This window comes from Myotis davidii, unplaced genomic scaffold, assembly GCF_000327345.1.
Source record: "Myotis davidii unplaced genomic scaffold, ASM32734v1 scaffold590, whole genome shotgun sequence".
Taxonomy (NCBI): Eukaryota; Metazoa; Chordata; class Mammalia; order Chiroptera; family Vespertilionidae; genus Myotis; species Myotis davidii.
In genome coordinates, this window is record NW_006282381.1 from 1,147,025 (window position 1) to 1,153,585 (window position 6,561).

The 6,561-nt window shown below is 49.7% G+C and overlaps 1 protein-coding gene across 1 annotated transcript in view; it reads left to right on the forward strand.

Moving 5' to 3' along the window:
• Nucleotides 1–6,561, forward strand: part of NDRG4 (NDRG family member 4) — a 63,342-nt gene that overhangs the window by 544 nt on the left and 56,237 nt on the right. The gene's annotated exons all lie outside the window — the stretch shown is intronic.

A 6,561-nucleotide genomic window follows, 5' to 3' on the forward strand; every position in this document is an offset into this window, starting at 1 on the left:
GACCGGTCAGGGCTATTTTTTTTTTAAGTGTGGCAAGAATGCATCTTAATGCCCCAAGAAAGACTGGAGACAGAAGCAGGCATTGAAGCCAACACTGCCAGACTCACAGGACGGACAGACACCGCAGTTGTTCCCGGAGAGTGGCCTTATCTTAATGGGACAGGAGCGCTTGGCACTTGGCTGTCTCTCAGGTTCAGGACTGAAACATTTTAAAAACTGCTCAAAGGACACTGTCATTTTCTAATTTAGCATTTCATGCCCACACACTCACTGCTTTCGCCAAGATTCCGGGTAAATATTAAGTAATGTGCTCCTTTTTTTTTTTAATGTACATATTTTTTAATTGCTTTTTTTTAAAGCCCGGCCGGTGTGGCTCAGTGGTGGAGCATCGATCCATGAACCATGAGGTCACAGTTCGATTCCCAGTCAGGGCTCCGTCCCCAGCAGGGGGCAGCTGTTCAATGATTCTCTCTCATCACTGATGTTTCTGTCTCTCCCTCTCCCCTCCTCTCCCTGAAATCAATAAAAACATTTAAAACGGGAGCGAGAAGGAGAGAGGGAGAAACATTCATCCGTTGCTTCCTGCACACACCCTGACCGGGGATCACACCCAAAACCTGAGTGTGTGCCCTGATTGGGAGTCAAACCCACCACCGTTTGGTGCACGGGATGACGCTCCAACCCACTGAGCCACACCGGCCAGGCACGGTGCTCCTTTTCAAAGACCCGCGCTGTCGGGGAAGCGTTTTGTCGGGTTGGGAGCCCGCTCAGGCCTTGAGCACATTTCAGAGGGTGCTACTCGCTGAATGTCTAGGTCATTTCAGAGATTCTTAGGAGGAACACACTGTCGGACAGGGAGCTTCGTGTCCAGGTGTGGCCCGCAGTGAAAATCAAGTTTCCAATGTGGAAGGCCTTTTTAAAAGAGATCAAGCCGAAACCGGTTTGGCTCAGTGGATGGAGCATCGGCCTGCGGACTGAAAGGTCCCGGGTTCAATTCCGGTCAAGGGCATGTGCCTGGGTTGCGGGCACATCCCTGGTGGGGGGTGTGCAGGAGGCAGCTGATCGATGTTGCTCTCTCATCGATGTTTCTGGCTCTCTATCCCTCTCCCTTCCTCTCTGTAAAAAATCAATAAAATATATTTAAAAAATAAAAGAGACCAATAAAAACGGAGAAACCCTCCCTCTGTTGTGAAAGACTTATTTCCACAGGCGGCTGTGATTTTGAAAGGCTTTTCTGCAAGCTCTGTAGCCCCGAATGTGCCCCATGGCGTTACAATGCAGGCATGTAGGGGGGCACACCGCAGCCTGCGGGTCGCACTCCGTGGCCTGGATTGGGGGGAGACCGGCCCCGCTCACTCACGAGAGTTTGGCTGATTTCAAGGTGTGAAGGTAGAGACACAAGTGCACCCCTCTAGCTCCATGGGCCCTGGGGCAGTGCTTACATCCTGACAAGGCGCAAAAGGGATTAACTATGGATGCTGCAGGTTGGAAACCTTTAAACTAGTGTGAAGACCCAAAAATCAGACAAAAAAAAGAGAGAGAAGGGAAATTGTGTTATCTTCAACCTCAGTTAAGTCAAGACCTGCTGCAGGGGATGTGACCAGATTATGTGCCAAGAAAACCCACCGTGGGGCTGAACAGAAGCCTGAGACCTCAACCTCCCCTCACCCCCTCTCCTTTGTTTTGTTTTGTTTTTAAATATATTTTATTGATTTTTTTACAGAGAGGAAGGGAGAGAGACAAAGAGCTAGAAACATCGATGAGAGAGAGACATCGATCAGCTGCCTCCTGCACATCTACTGGGTATGTGCCCGCAACCCAGGTACATGCCCTTGACCGGAATCGAACCTGGGACCCTTCAGTCCTCAGGCCGACGCTCTATCCACTGAGCCAGACCGGTTTTGGCCACCCCCTTTCCTTTGGACAAGAAAGTTCTCCCATGGAGAGCTGAACAGCCGCTCACTTCAAAATAAAGCCGACTCCTCCACAGCACCCAGCCTCAGCGTGGAGCTGCTCCGACAGACACAAGTTAACGGGCTTTTAATAAAAATAGAACCCAAATAGGCCCTGGGCCCCCTATTTTTGCAACCAGCAGCGCTGTCACCTTCAGTTCCCTGTGTCAGGGCCAGTCCCTTGATGCCGCGGGCCCAGCTGAGAGTTACGTAAGGGCAGTGGGCTGGGGGAGCGGGGCTTTGAAAGTCAACACAGCCCCAACCAGCATGGCCCAGTGGTTGAGCGTCAACCTATGAACCAGGTTCAATTCCCGTCAGGGCACATGCCCGGGTTGTGGGCTCAATCCCCAGTGGGGGGCGTGCAGGAGGCAGCCGATCCATGATTCTTTTTCATCATTGATGTTTCTATCCTTCTCTCCCTCTCCCTTCCCCTCTCTGAAACAGATTTTTTAAAAAACCTGAAAACATATGTTTAAAAAGCACAAATAAAGGTTGGCGCGCACCCAGCTTAGCTAACCCCTAGGGTGGTTAAGAATATGGGCTCCCTGTCGGTCCTGGCCGTATTATGTATTGGGCAGGCCCTCCGCCCGTTTCCTCACGGGTAAAATCCTGACAACAATAGGTGGGTTGGGTTGTTGTGAGGTTTAAAGAGTTCAAATGCATAAAATGTTCAGAACGGGGCCTGGCACATGGTACTTGCTACTTAAATGTCAGCTCTTCTCATTCCCAGTGTTTTGCTTTCGTAACGTTTCTAACTATATCTTTGCACACATCTGCAATTACCGCCCAGGGATAAATTCCTAGAAGTGGAATAGCTGGGTGGAGTCATTAGCATACTAGTATGTAGAAGGTTGTGGGTACATAATGCAAAACCCCTCTACAAAATTCAGATTCCATAATTATTCCAGGACTACGTTTAAATGGTCAGCACATGAACATTAAATCCCTGCCCTTGCGGGGTTTATGTCAGAAAGGAAGCGGACAGTAAACAAAATAAAGCCGTGATCTATTTGAAAGTCACAGTGCTATGGAGAAAAATAAGTCTGGGGTGGGGGTTGGGAGTCTTGGAATGGGGTGCAGTTCTAAAGAGGGTGATCCGGGCCCAGCCAGCGTTGCTGAGTGGTTGAGCATCAGCCTATTAACCAAGAGGTCAGGGCTCGATTCCTGGTCAGGGCACATGCCTGGGTTGTGGGCTCAATCCCCAGTGGTGGTTGTACAGGAGGCAGCCGATGAATGATTCTCTCTCACCATTGATATTTCTATCTCCCTCTCTCTTCCTCTCTGAAATCAATAAAAAATATATATTAGAAATAATAGTAATAATAAAGAGGGTGGTCCAGGAAGCCCCCCGAGAGGGTGATGTTGGAGCAGAGACCTGATGGAGGGAGGACATCTGGGGGAGGAGTGTTCCAGGCAGCGGGAACAGCACGTGCAAAGGGCCTGGGGCAGAGTGCACATGGAGGAGGTAAGGGGACAGGGACATGTCACCTAAAACTACGCCTTGGGAGCAGTTTGAATTTTGTCCAACTGCAGGTCCAGGAGGGATGCCGTTCAAGGAGACAGAACACACTGAAACTGTGCTTTTCTTCTTTCGGGAGCGCCGAAGGGAAGGGACAGCTCTCGCGGTGTCCCAGCGAGAGCACCAGAGGTCCCCTGTGCTCTGAGTAAAGCATGTGACCGTTTCAGATGCTCAAGTCCAATCTTTTTTCCCTAGAACAGTAACCACCGGGAGGAAAACCAGACGACACAAGCTTGTTTTGTTTGTTCCTGGGCCGTGTTCCCGGACAGCCTGTTAGCCGGGTTTGCAATTTTGAGACAGTATTTATCAGGGGAATTTAGTCCATGAGGTTGAGATGACAGGGCCCCACGGCCACAAAGCATGAGCCCCAGAGACAGAAAGGCAAGCGCGGAGGTAGCAAATTCAGGGCAAAGAAGGAACGAACCACCACACGTTCATCCTGGGGACCACCCTGGCAGAAATACACCACCTGGGACTTCCTCCCACTTCCTCAGACTGCAGAGCCGCTCAAATAAATCAGGAGGTTCCAGGGGCTCGGGAAGACCAGGCCCTGAGCCAAAATGGTTATAAGTGAGGGAGACGCATCTGGTGTAGAAACGAGGCTGGTGGCTGTGCCTGTCGCCACCCGGGGTCATTCTCTGCTTCTCTCCTTTACCCATCGTCCGCCCCTTCTGATTGTGACTGGGCTTGCGGACAGTAGGTCCCTGGCCACCTGAGCAGGTGGGGGTTGGGTGCCAGGAATTGTGTCTGCAGCGGCTGCCCCCCACCCCTGAGGGGCTTGGCTAAGTGCCCCCCAGGCTCTGGCTCCTCTAAGTCCACATGAATCAGCTTGATCTTCCTTTTTCTCCCCTTTTCCTTCCCTCCGTTCTCCCCCCTGCCCCCAATCTCTCCTTCCTTCCTCCCTCTTTTTTCCCTTCCTTCTTTCTGTTTTGTGGATGGTGTGGTTTCATCATGAAGAATTGGGATTAGACATATAAAAAACTTGGCCCGATAACTGTCCCTTAGTTCATTTTTTGAGCAGAAATAAGAAATACTTGTTGAAAAAATAAAGCAAGCTGAGACCACCCAGGCAAAGGGCCCATCCCCGTCACTCCCACGGCAGCGCGTCCTCTCCCAGGACCCTCGCTCAGTGTTTCCTTTCCGGAGGAGACCTGTTTTTCACGCACACACGTGTTTCTGTAGACGGACTGTACATGGGAAGGACTCTAACCCCTCCTGTTTCATTCACTGCTGTATTCCCAGCTCCTGGGTCATGGCAGACACTGAAAATATCTGTGGATCAAATGAAGGATGCATTTTTGAAATTTGTTTCTCTCATTCAAAAATTATGCCATGGAGCCCTAGCCGGGTTGGCTCAGTGGACAGAGCATCAGCCCTCGGACTGAAGGGTCCCGGGTTCAATTCCACTCAAGGGCACGAGCCTCGGTTGCAGGCTCCCCGGCCCTGGTCAGGGCGTGTGCAGGAGGCAACCAATCTATGCGTCTCTCTCACAATCTATGTGTTTCTCTCTGTCTCTCCCTCTTCCTTCCACTCTCTCTAGAAATCAATGGAAAAATATCCTCGGCTGAGGATTAACAAAATAAAAAATCAATATGCCAGGGACATCCTTTCATGTCCTCTGTCTTATGCTTTTTTAATATATATATATATATATATTTTTTAAATATTTCTCTGTTGATTTAAGAGAGTTGGGGAGAGAGAGAGAACATCAATGTTGAGAGAAAATCATTGATCGGCTGCCTCCTACACGCCCCCATGCTGGGGATCAAGCCCGTAACCTGGGCATGTGCCCTGACTGGGAATCAAACCGTAACCTCTTGGTTTATAGGTTGATGCTCAACCACTGAGCCACACCGGCTGAGCTCAATTTTTTTAAGATAAACCCTAGCCCGCTGGCTACTATGACCATCAGTGTACAACTGTCTCTTCAAGACCCTGCCTTCAATTCTCTTAGGAATCTATCCAGAAGAGGACTCGCTGGATCATATGGTAATTCTATCTTAAATTTTTGGAGGGATCTTCATACTGTTTTCAGGAATGGCTGTACCATTTCACATTCCCATAAACAGTGCACAAGGCTTCCCATTTCTCCACATCCTCGCCAACACTTTTTGCTCTTTGGTTTTTTTGATAGTAGCCGTGCGAATGGGTGTGAGGTGGTATCTCATTGTCATTTTCATTAGAATTTTCTGATGGTTAGTGACATTGAACATCTCTGTGTGCTCATGGGCCATATTATGTCCTCTTTGGAAAACTGTCTATTCAATTCTTTCACCTATTTTTATTTTTTTTACTTTATTTTATTTTTTAATATATTTTATTGATTTTCCACAGAGAAGAAGGGAGAGGGATAGAGAGCCAGAAACATTGATGAGCGAGATCGATCAGCTGCCTCCTGCACGCTCCCCAGTGGGGATGTGCCTGCAACCAAGGTACATGCCCTTGACCGGAATCGAACCCGGGACCCTCCAGTCCGCAGGCCGACGCTCTATCCACTGAGCCAAACCAGTTTGGCTCACCTATTTTTAAAATCAGATTTTGTTGTTGAGTTTTAGAAGTTCTAGATGTATTCTGAATATTAAACCAGATTTGACCAGCATGTTTGGGAATCTCACATTCAGCTAGAAATGAACGGAACACCTCAATCTCCTGTCACACAGCTTCTGTCCTGCTCTTCTGTCCTTGGTTTGTTTTTGACCTTGGGGCTGGACTTCCCTTCTAATAACATCAAGCTACTGACTGGGTCTTTGTTGCCATTTCAGCTCCACGTGCTTTTGGAGAAGTTGGTGGTGGTGTCATCCCCATTTCACAGATGAGAAAACTAAGGATCAGGCAGGTCACGTGGCAGGTTGAGGGTCTCCCACGGCTGGTCTGTGCGCAGCTGGGATTTGGAACCGTAGCCTGGATGCCTCCCCGCTTCCGCCTCCGTGGTGCTGTGTGACTTGGAACAGGATGGCCTCACTCAGACTTGGGAATCAAAGGCTCCAGGGGCTGGAGTGGCTAAAAATAGCCTCCACCCCCCCACCCCCCACCCCCTGCCCAAGCGGGGTGTGCCGTGTGGAGGTCATCTCTCTCTCTGCAGCCCAGGAA